The 12,334-nt window shown below is 44.2% G+C and overlaps 1 protein-coding gene across 2 annotated transcripts in view; it reads right to left on the bottom strand.

Annotated features, from left to right (window-relative positions):
* Window positions 1-12,334, bottom strand: part of TOX2 (TOX high mobility group box family member 2) — a 147,894-nt gene that overhangs the window by 54,731 nt on the left and 80,829 nt on the right. The gene's annotated exons all lie outside the window — the stretch shown is intronic.

The following is a 12,334-nucleotide window of genomic DNA, read 5'->3' on the forward strand; positions in this document are numbered from 1 at the left end:
AGTAGAAGAGCTGGGAGTGGAGCAGAACAGAAGTATCCTGACTCCCTGCCCCATGGTCTTCCAGGGCAGCTGGACGGCCTTCTCTTATATGTTCCCAACTGGGTCCTCTCTTGGTCTTTCTCATCTTGGTAAACGGTAAAAACATTCCCCCAGGAGCACAAGCTACGAGCCACACTGGACACCTTCCTTTCCAAACATTATTTGTCCATTTTTCCCACCTCACTGCACTGACCAGGAAGCTCCATTACAATGCTGAATAGAAATGGTAAGAGTGGACACCCTTGCTTTTTTCCTTATCTTAAGTGGCTCAATATTTTTACCACTGAGCATGATTTGCCATAGGTTCTTACAGGTATTCTATAACAGGTTAAGGGCATTCCTTTTTCTTTCAATTATGCATCAAATTTTAATTTTATTGAATTCCTTTTCCCTGTATCTACTGAAAGTCTCAAGTGACTTTCCCCTTTAATTCAGTTAATACGGTAAATTGCTACACTTGGTTTTTCTAATGTGAAAACAACCTTGCATTTCTGGAATAGACCCTACTTGGTCATTTTATGCATTATTAGATTTTGATTGCTGACATTTTGTTTAGGATTTTTGCATCTAGTTCACAAGTAAGATGGGCCTATGCTTTTCCTTTTTCATACTGCCTTTGTTGGGTTTTAGTACCAAGGTTAGGTTAGCCTGGGGAATCGTTCCTCCTTTTCTGTGCTCTGAGAGCGATTAGACCTAGGAGAAGAGTTATGTGTGAACTGCAAGATGGATCCAAGAAAACATGAAAGAGAAGTTTCAAGATATAGAGGACAAAGTGAGGGTGTCTAATGGACATCTGTTCGATCAGCCTTCTGGAGGGAGAACAGTGAGAATGGGGCAGAGGAATAACTGAAGAGATAATGGTTGGGAATATTCCAGAACTGATGAAGGACACCAAAGGTACTGGTGAATATGATGGTAAATCTTACAACAGTCATAAAATATAATGTGTAGAGAAGGAAAAAAACATGAAACCACAACAGCATACAAGAAATCAATCTTCTAACACCCTTATATTCTTTGGTAAATTAAGTATGTGTATTAAAATAGCTAGGGCAGTTGAAGCCCATTACAATATCTGGTCCTTGGTGGGTAGGCTCTCAGTAAATATTTGTTGGATGAGGTCATTGAGGGGGTGGGGATGGGTAGGATTCGAGTGGAGTTATGGTGGGAGGAAGGCCCACATGGTCTCTAAAACACCTGCTTGTTGTTAATGCCTTTCTCCTCGGGCATCTGTGAATCTCACCACAATTCCTGGGAAAGAGCCCTAGACTGCCCTTTATATCCACAGAAACATGCTCCAAGAGGGTAGTGCCTAGCCACACTCATGCCCCCGCCTTGGACCCAGAGCCCAAGCCACCTCTTGCTTACTGGCTCCCTCTGCAGGGGTCTTGTGAGATTATTTCACAGATAGGCAAACAGCAGTCCAGGAAGCAGTGACCCTGTGGGTGGCAAAGGGCATCCGGAGCCATCAGGAATAGGATCCAGTCTTCTGACCCCAAGATCTGGCTCCTCCCTACCACATGAAGTTGCTTCCAAGAGCTGGACCAAGCTCACAGGTTTGGGGACCGACCCCTGCCTAGTTGCCCTATATGCATACAACCAAAGTTATATATCTCATACTGCACGATCTTAGCCTGTCATTGCTCTCTCTCGGCTCAGTTTCCACACTCGCACAAAGGGGGACAGGGGATGGGCTCATCCACCTTTCAAGCTCCATGGCTAAGTATACACATTAGCTATTCTATCAATATCCATGGGATTTCAATCCAGTTTGATGGGAGTCCCCCAGCTGGTGCCTGGGAGTAACAGAAGGACCAGGAGAGGGCCCAAGGAAGATCCAGTTTCTCCTGATCAAGCTTGACACATAGGTGGAAACCATGTCCTGGTAGGTCTCAGCTCTACTGAAAACAATTTCCTTGAGCATTTTTTTTCAGTCAGGTAATATAAATATCTAACATTTATTGAGCATATAGTATGTGCCAGGTGTGAGCACTTTACAAAAGTTTAATGCATTTAATTCTTACAACATCGTTGTGAAGGAGGTTCTGTTATTATACAGCCATTTTATGGATACAGAAACTAAGGCACAGAGAGGGGAATTTACCTGCGAAAGTCACACAGTTAGAAAAAGGTCTCACTCCCTCCTCCCCTAATATACACTGTCTGCAAAGGAAGGCAACGTTTTCTAGTCTGTGACTTGGATCCTGAGACTCTGGGTCCTAACAATCCTGAGAGGCAGTGCCAATCAAGGCCAAACTGAGGGCTTGGGCACCAAGAAACAGGCTTTGGTCCAGCCTTGTTATTGATGAGCTTGGGAAAGTAACTCCTCCCACTAAAAGGTGAAGATCAAAAGCACGTTTTCCTACACAGGACCCCAGACCAATGCTCTCCCTTACTGTCTATCACCCAGAATATAGCCCCCATTGCTAGTTACTGATCACCCAATATATGGTGGGTGTTTTATGTGCACATCATCTCTATTTATTTTTCCTCCATAATTTCCTAGGTGTATAACAAATGGTATGTGCCTCTAATATCCCAGCTGTGTCTACAGTGACCTCCTATGTCTCCTTAATTACAAGTGTGGTCACCTATGATCTCCCTAATTCCCCAAGTGTGACATCCCTCAAATCCCCCAGGGAGGTCTACCTTGATGTGGGTTGTCAACTTTATTCCCCAGGTCTGTCTACCTTGATATGGATGTCTCCCTAATCCCGCAGGTAGGCCTGCCCTGAACTAGTTCTTTTCCAGCTTTATTAAGATGTAATTGACATATACATCTCTTAACTGTTAAACGCATCCTGTATTTATCCCCATTTACAGATCAAAAAATCAAGATCTAGAAGCTTCACCCAGGTTACAACTAGGAGGTAACTGGGTCTGATCCGTATCTTCTCGTGTTGCTGTGACAGTCGCAACCTCTTTAAGGACCCTCCAAGCGTCAGTCTCCCCCTCTGAGTCTATGTCCATTCTGCTCCCAGTGCCCATTCCTCAAATAAAGACATTCTGAACACTCCCTGCCTAAACACTAGTATGTCTCTACTGAAAAAGAGGCAGAAAGAGAGAGGCCCCTCCAAACTTCTTAACATGGTGCCCAAGGGTGATGAAAATGCTTCAGATTGTATTTTGATGCATTTTGGTGCATATAGGCGGGTGTTAATGTAACTTCACCTTTACGTGCATCTCTTCCAAGACAAGATACCCAAAGGTCAAATGGTATAATTTTGTGGTTAAGGATATGAATGGTACATAATTGGGTGAAGGGAGATTGATTGCACTAAGGAGCAGAGAGGGGAAAGGGGAGAAATACCCCCAAGAAATCAGAAATGGCTGGAGAGAAAGCACTCTGTACCCTTCTACGCCTGGCACCTCACTAGTAAACCCCCCACCCCTGATGTGAATGCAACCATCCACTCCGTGTGCACCCTCACCAAGACAGCTGAGCAAGGCTCTGGCCAAATTTCACCAGAAATCACGCTTACCAGCTCTGCGTGGGATCTTCGTGCTGCTGGGAACCGCTCCCTTCCACCTTGTTAATCTCCACGATGATTCTCCCCTGAGTAGTCCTCTAACTCCCTTTCTGTCCCTTTGCCCTTTGCAGATGACCAGTCACCTTCTACTTCATTCACAGGGAACACAGAAAATAGCTTCCTAAATGTCCTGACACCAGAACCACAAACCTGCCCATTTGGCACCAACGTGCCTCCTGTTTTGACGCCCGAAGAGCCATCCTTCCTTCTTCCGAAGGCCGATCTCCCTACTGTGTATGAATGGTCCTACCCGCTCCTTTCTCCCTCTGTCCCAAGGACCTTGGTCATTCCATCAACCATTCTTGTTTCCGGCTCTTCGGCCTCCCCTCCCTGCTGGACTGAGACGTGCTCAACTCTCTGGTCTTACACGCTCCCCCATCCCTCTGCAGCTGCCACCATCTCTCCTCCGGTTCACACCCATCTTCTGGAAAGGGCTGTCCTCACCCATCGGCTCCCCTCCCTGTCTCCCATTCACTCCATAGCCCACTGCAACCTGCATTCTCTTCCCCCCATGCCCTCACCAACCAGTGAGCTCCATGGCACCAGATCCAACTGGCTTTTTTTTTTCCAGCCACGTCTCATCTGTCCCCTCAGCAGTGACAGTCCAACTGATCCCTTTCCTTCGTCTTGCAAACATCCCTCCTTTAGCCTCCGGGCCCTTGTGCTGCCAGTTATCTGCCCACCTTCTTGCTTCTCTATCTCCAGTGTCAACTCCTTCTCTGCCAGCCGTGTTGGGGTTTCTTGGGTTCAGTCCTGAGCGATCCTACACCTTCTCCCCAGGTGGACTTCACCCAGTCTCAGCTTCAACTTCCATCTTTTTTTTTTTTATAATTATCTCTAGATAGAATTTTTTAAATGAATTTATTTATTTAATTTATTTATTTTTGGCTGCGTAGGATCTTCGTTGTGGTGCGCAGGCTTCTCACTGTGGTGGCTTCTCTTGTGTAGAGCATGGGCTCTAGGAGCACGGGCTTCAGTAGTTGTGACTCGTGGGCTCTAGAGCGCAGGCTCAGTAGTTGTGGCGCACGGGCTTAGTTGCTCCGCAGCATGTGGGATCTTCCCGGACCAGGGCTCGAATCCGTGCCCTCTGCACTGGCAGGCAGATTCGTAACCACTGCGCCACCAGGGAAGTCCCTTCAACTTCCATCTTGATGCTGCATTTCCACCTCCAATTCTGGTCACTCATCTGAGCACCAGATCTGAGCATCTAAATGCCTACTCAATGCTCCCACTTGATGTCTCACAAGCATCTCAAAGTGAACATGTGCAAAGCTGCAATCACGATGCCCCTTCCCCCAACCTGCACCTGTGTCTCCCTCATCCTCCACCCCGTTAATAAAGCCACGAACTTGGGGCTTACCTTCAGTCACCCCTCAAGTCCAATGAAACTCCTCTGAAATATCTTTTAAACCTATCCATTTCTCTCCATTCACACTGTCTTGGTCCAGGCCACCAGCATCTCTTACCTGGGGAACTGCAACAGCTTCCTTACTGGTCTCCCATAGCCCACTCTTGTCCCCACCAATCCATTCCCTTCATGCAGCCAAACGGGTCTCTAGAAAGATGATCATCTCACCACATAACTCCCATGCTTACAAGGCTTTGATGGCTCCCCTCTGTCCTAGGATAAAGTCCATAGAACCAAACATGGCTCGTAAGTCTTCACCTGGCCTGGCTCCCATCACCCTTCTACCCACAGGGACAATTTCCTGCCTCCAGGCCCTCACACAGTCTGTTCCTTCTGCTAGAATGCTTTGCCTGTCACTCGCTCTTCCTTCATCTGGCCCATTCCTACTCATCCCTCAGCCATAGGTTTGGTTTAAATGTCTTCCCTGACACTCTCTAGAGTGTCACACACCCTGCATTTCTTCTTGGAAGTACTCATCAGATTTGTAGCTAGCTTGTTGTATAATTATTTGTTTAATGTTTAATGTGAGTTCTGCCAGGACAGCCCTTGTATGTCCTGTTTTCCAGAATCTGGCTCAAAGTCAGAGCTAAATAATTAGTTGGATGGGTGAACGAGCCAGGTCCTATGGCAGAGGCCATAAGCATGCATCTCACTCAACCTTCGTGACTGCCCTGGAGGTGGCCATTACTGCTGCTATTGTACAGGAGGTGTAAGTGGTTCAGAGCCTTGAATTCTGGCTCTGCCACATACTCGCTGTGTGGCTTTGGGCAGGTTACTTAACCTCCCTGTGCCCCAGTTTCCTCGTATGTGAAAAGAAGGTACTAACAGTATATACTATAGGGCTCCTGTAAAGAGTAAATGAATCAACATGTGTAAATGGCTCAGGACACCGCCTGGCACAGAGCCAGCCTGCTCAGCGATGGTTGTTATTGCTGTTGTTATTGTCCTTGCCAGGAGTTTCAGAGACATCAAGGAACTTCCCCAAGGACACAGGACAAGTAAACAGCAGCTCACCCACTCGGTATCCTCACTGTTTTGCCCATCATGAATGTTCCTAACTCCTCACGCCACAGGTCTGTGCATCACAGGGTGATGTCTGGCTTCAGCCTGACCACCGAGATGGGCCAGGGGCTGGCTGCCTTTAGATGGCACTCAGCCATAGGTATCATATCATCCCGGAAAGCAGAGTCCCAGGAAGCCTTCCCCAGACCCTCCCACAGCAAGACTCCCCTCCTCTCATTCCCCCTCCACAGCCTCATATGTGTTCCCCAGAGCACCCTTATCGCCTGCAATGATTTGTGGCTCTTTCCTTCCCTTTAGCTTGTGTCCCCTCCCCACAGACTCCACGAGGGCAGGGGTTAAGGCTGTCTTGTCACCAATGCCTGGCACACAGTAGGTGCTCAATTAGAATGTGATGAATGAGCACATGAAATGGGAGGATGCACCAGGCTTTGGGTTTAGACTTTACCTGGGGGTTTCCATATCTGCTCCTCCCAACAGACTGGAAGTCCCTCAGTCACCCACTGTTCATGTCTGTGGACTGTCACTTTCCTCTCTACTCCCTGCACCCACAACAGGTGCTGTCACATGGCATGTGACAGTAAATGCCAAATGACGGCACGAGTCCACGCCTTTCATTTAAAAAACCGAAACCTTAACACACTGGAACCAGCCCAAATGACCAGAAGCCTTTTCCAAAAATAAGCATATGTTGCATCAAAATACTGGAATCACACAATTATGATAATTCACTTAAAGAGGCAATTAGCACACTTAAAAATAACTAAACATGCAAACACGTACACGCCTCCTCTGAATGCAATTAAATCCTAAATGCATGACACCTGAATACCACCTCAGCTTGCTATGGATTCATACTGTGTGCCAGTCTCTGGACCTGGTATTTCCACACTCATTCTCCATTTAATCCATATGAGTTCTGCAAGGAAGTGACTGTTCTCTCCATTCTGCAGATGAAGAACATGAAGCTCAGAGAATGAAGGTGTCCCAAGTTATTCTTGGGATAACAAGAAGTATTGTTGGGATTCAAGCCCAGGTCTTGTGACTCTGAATCCATCATTTTCTCACACTGGGTCAGAGACCTATTCAAGACTCCTATTCCTCACTTCCTCTAAGTAAGAAATGGACCACTCAGTGTTGCCTAGTTTGCTCTCCAGCACCAGTGTCCTCATGAGACATAGAAAGAGATGCCAAGTTGTAAGAGCTCTAGAAGCTAAAAATATTAGCAGATCTTACAGAGAAACTTCTGTAAAGAGTTGTCTTTTCCTATCCACCCATCCTCTCTCAAACACACTTCCCTGGTGTTGCAGTGGTTACGAATCCACCTGCCAATGCAGGGGACATGGGTTTGAGCCCTGGTCTGGGCAGATCCCACATGCCGTGGAGCAACTAAGCCCATGTGCCACAACTACTGAGCCTGAGCTCTAGAGCCTGCAAGCCACAACTACTGAGCCCGCATGCCGCAAGTAATGAAGCCTGTGTGCCTAGAGCCTGTGCTCCGCAACAAGAGAAGCCACCGCAAGGAGAAGCCCGCACACCACAACGAAGAGTAGCCCCTGCTCGCCGCAACTAGAGAAAGCCCGCACACTGCAATGAAGACCCAACACAGCCAAAAATAAATAAGTTAATTAATTAATTTTTAAAAATGCATTCCAATCACATTTTCATCCCACCATCCACCAAAACTGTCTGGCAAAGCCGCCAGTGACTTCCATGTTATTAAGTCCAATGGTCAGATCTCAGTCCCAACTGTCCACATTGACCTTCTCGAAGCATTTGACATACTTGGCCACCCTCTTTCTCCTGGGAATAAATTTCTTCAAGTGCTTCTAGGACACCACACATGTTGATCTTCCTAAATCACAGGGCTTTTCTTCTCCATGTCCTTTGCTGGTTCCCATTCTTTCCCTCAACCTATTAATGATGTCACAGAGCTCAGATCCCAAACCTCTTCACTAAATACACTCAGTCCTTGAGGATTTCATCTAAACTCCTCGCTTTAAATACTATCTATATGCTGCTGACACCCCAGCTCATATCTCCAGACCAGACCTCTCTCCTGAACTACAGATTCATAGAACCCACTGTATTTGACACCCTTGTTTGGATTTTAATAGACATCTCAAATTTAACACGTCCAAAAGAGAACCTGTCAACCCATGGTTTTCTCCTCCTCAGCTAATGGCAAGTCCATCCTTCCAACTGCTCAGGCCAAATGCCTTGGAGCTATACTTTGACTCCTCTCTTTCTCTCATACCCTACACCAAATCTGTCAGGAAATCATATTCGCCCCACCTTCAGAACAGATACAAGATGGAACCTCTACGGTCCAAGCCATCATCCTCTTTACCCTGGATGAGTGCAGTAGTCTCCCACCTGGTTTCCCTGCCTCCGCCCTTGCTTTGGTCTATTCTCATTCAGAGACCAGAATTATCCTGTTAAAATGTGAGGTCATGTCATTCCTTTGCTCACCACACTCCAGTGGCCCCCTTCTTACTCAATTAATAACAGGGTCCTCAGCAATTCCATTCCTGGTTATATATCCAAAAAAAAAAAAAAACACTCATTCAAAAAGATACATGCACCCCAATGTCCATAGCAGCATTATTTACAACTGCCAAGGTAGGGAAGCAACCTAAGTGTCCATCAACAGATGAATGGATAAAGAAGACGTAGCACATGTGTGTGTATATACATATACACAGACACATACTACGGAATACTACTCGGCCATAAAAAGAATGAAATTTTGCCATTTGCAGCAACATGGATGGACTTGGAGGGCATTATGTTAAGTGAAATAAGTCAGACAGAAAAGGACAGACTGTATGGTATCACTTATATATGGAATCTAAAAATACAACAAACTAGTGTATATAACAAAAAAGACGCAGACGCACAGATACAGAGAAGAAACTAGTGGTTACCAGCGGGGAGAGGGAAGGGGGAGGGGGAGTATAGGGGTAGGAGTGGAAAAGGGTTATTATGAGATTATATAAAACCATGTGTGTGAAACTTTTGAAAATTGTAAAGCACTGTAGAGTTTAAAGAATCTTTCATTCAATAAAAAAAGAAGAGGGTCCTTATAATGGCTACATGGTCTACCCTACCCCCCCACTCCCACGTACATCCCTTTCACCTTCCCGACATCACGTCTTAATATTCTCCTCGTTCATGCCAGTCTGGCCACACTAGGCATGATTCTGTCTCAGAGCCTTTGCACTGGCTGTTCCCTCTCTCTAGAACATTCTCCTCTTAAATATTCTCAGAGCTCATTCCTTCACCCCTCAGGTCTTCACTCAAACCCCTGCTTCTCAATGAGGTTTAACCTCACTGCTCAATTTAAAGTCACAAACCATCAGCCATACTCTACTGTTTGTTTGTTTTTATCACTTGTTACTTCCTAACATCCTGTATATTGGGTTAGCCAAAAAGTTCATTCAGGTTTTTCGTAAGATGTTAAGGAAAAACCTGAACGAACTTTTTGGCCAATTCAATATTTTATCAGTTTATTATGTATTACCTGTCTCATCCCACTAGACTATCAGCTCCACGGAGGAGGAGATTTTCACCTGTCTTGTTCACTGCTGTATCTCCAATTTCTTCAACAGTGCCTGGCATGTAATGAGTACTCAGAAAGTATTTGATGAATGAATGAATGAACAAATGAACTACTCATCAAATGCCAGAAGAAAGAGTGGTAAGAAAATGAATGGACTGGCAAACCATGAAGATACCCCCTTCTAAGGAGAAGGCTTACTTTTGGCTCTGATCCAAGGGTAAGACACAGGTTGTTTGAATCAGTCCAGCATTCCTCCCTTCCTGGAAGTGGTGCATGAAAAACTGTAATTGACCGTCCTTTGTGGGGAGCGAGTGGGAGTGGGGAGGAAGAGGCACTGAGGCAAACAACAGGGCTAGGAGGTAGGGCTTTACCAACACGTGACATCTACCATACAGATGTGTGTTAGGAGGCTGCTAGAATCACCTTATTTCTCAATTTGTCCATTTGTGCTTTTCTTTCCAAATCAACTAAATAATGAGAACTCAGAGCAAAGCAATATGGCTGGGGTAGAAGGGGCATCCAGGAGACTGGCAGGTTTCTCATGCACCAGTGCTAGGAACGGAAGACTACTGGACTGACCCAAATGACCTTTGTGGCTTGCGCTTGGGTCAGAGAAGGGTAAGCCTTCTCCTGGAATTCCTAGGAGGAAAGGTCTTAATTGAACACCAAAGCCAATGATTCCTTGAGACAGGGGAATAAACAAGCAAGGGGGCAGCCTCTGGGCCTTGAGAAAGGGATGGAGAAGAAAGAATCTAAGAACACCCATTGGACCAGAAGCCTGTTACAGTGACAAGCTTATGTTCCATGAAATTATCAGAATAAACTCATTTGCTTACCACAATAAAATAAGTGAATCAAAAATTCAAACATAGGAAGTAACAAATATATATATATATAGATAGATAGATAGATAGATAGAGATATATTCTTTTAAATAACCCTTTCCGAAACAAATACTTAAAGCTCAAACCTAGAGAATGAAAAGAAAATCAAGAAAGGGATTCTAGAAGGAGTGGTGAGCTGAAAAACTACTACAACTTATATTAATTCAAAATGGCTATTGATAAGGTGACTGCAGGATTCAATGTGACTATCTTGTAAGGATTCCTAAAATAGAAGAGGTATAGGACAGAATTATAAAATTAAAAATGATCACAAACAAAAAATCAACAGGATTTTGCTAGAAGCTATGCCTTCCTTAAAGAAGACTACAAATACTGATTAGTTATTTATAGTGTAAGGAAAATTTAAGTTTAAATATTTTGTTCTAATTTTTTACATGTATTGAGTTGAAGTTCACATAACACAAAATTAACACTTGCGTGGCATTTAGTACATTCATGTTTTGTGAACACCACCTCTATCTAGTCCCAGAATATGTTTGTCATCCCCAAAAGGAAACCCCATACTTATTAAGCAGTTTCTCCCTACTCCCCTGGTCCCAACCCCTGGTAATCACCAATCTGTATTCTGTCTCTGTGGATTCACCTATTCTGGATAGTTTCATATAAATGGAACCATACAATATGCAACCTTATGTGGCTTCTTTCACTTAGCATAATGTTTTTGAGGTTCATCCATAATGTAGCACATATCAGTAGTTCACTCCTTTTTTATGGCTGAATAATATTCCACTATATGTATAAACCCAATTTGTTTATCCATTTATCCACTGATGGACATTTGGGCTGTTTCCATCTTTTGGCTACTGCGAATAGTGTTGCTATGAACAAGTTTGTACATATATTTGTTGGAGTTCCTGTTTTCAATTTTTGGGGGTATATAGCTAGGAGTGGAGTTTCTGGGTCATATGATAGTTTGATGTTTAATTTATTGAGGAACTGTCAAACTTCTTTCCACAGTGGCTGTACATTTTACATTTCCACCAGCAACGTCTGAAGGTTCCAATTTCTCCACATCCTTGCTGCCAACACTTATGTTGCATTATTTGTATTATAGCCATCCTAGTGAGTATGAAGTGGTATCTTATAGTAGCTTTGATTCATATTTCCCTAATGACTAATGATGTTGAGTATCTTTTCATGTGTTTTTTTGCCATTTGCATATCTTCTTTGGAGAAACGTCTTGAAGTCTTTTGTCCATTTTTAAATTAGGTTGTCTTTCTGTTGCAGTATTGTAAGTGCTCTTTATATATTCCAGATAGTAGACCCTTATAAGATGTATGATCTACAAATGTTTTTCTCCCATTCTCTTTCTTGATAATGCCCTTGATACACAGAAGTTTTTAATTTTCATGGAGTCCAATTCATCTATTTTTTCTTTTGTTGCTCATGCTTTTGATGTCCTATCTAAGAATCCATAGCCAAATCCAAGGTCATGAAGAGTTACTCCTATGTTTTCTTCTAAGAATTTTGTAGCTTTAGCCCTGAGACATAAGTCGTGGATCCATTTTGAAATAACTTTTGTATATGTCATGAGGTAGAGTCCAACCTCATTATTTTGCACATGGCTATCCAACTGTCCCAGCACTATTTGGTGAAGAGACTGTTCTTTCCCCATTGACTGGTCTTGGCACCCTGGTTGAAAATCAATTGACCACAGATGTAGGAGTTTATTTCTGGACTCTTATTTCTATTCCATTGGTCTATATATCCATCCTTATACTGTTCTATTGTGAACCACATTGTTCTGACTACTGTGCTCTTGTAGAAATTGGGAAGCGTTCTCCAACTTTGGTCTCCTTTTGCAAGATTGTTGTGGCTCAAAAACAGAAAGATAGATCAATGGAACAGGATAGAAAGCCCAGAGATATAC

The sequence above is a fragment of the Mesoplodon densirostris genome, chromosome 16, assembly GCF_025265405.1.
Source record: "Mesoplodon densirostris isolate mMesDen1 chromosome 16, mMesDen1 primary haplotype, whole genome shotgun sequence".
NCBI lineage: Eukaryota > Metazoa > Chordata > Mammalia > Artiodactyla > Ziphiidae > Mesoplodon > Mesoplodon densirostris.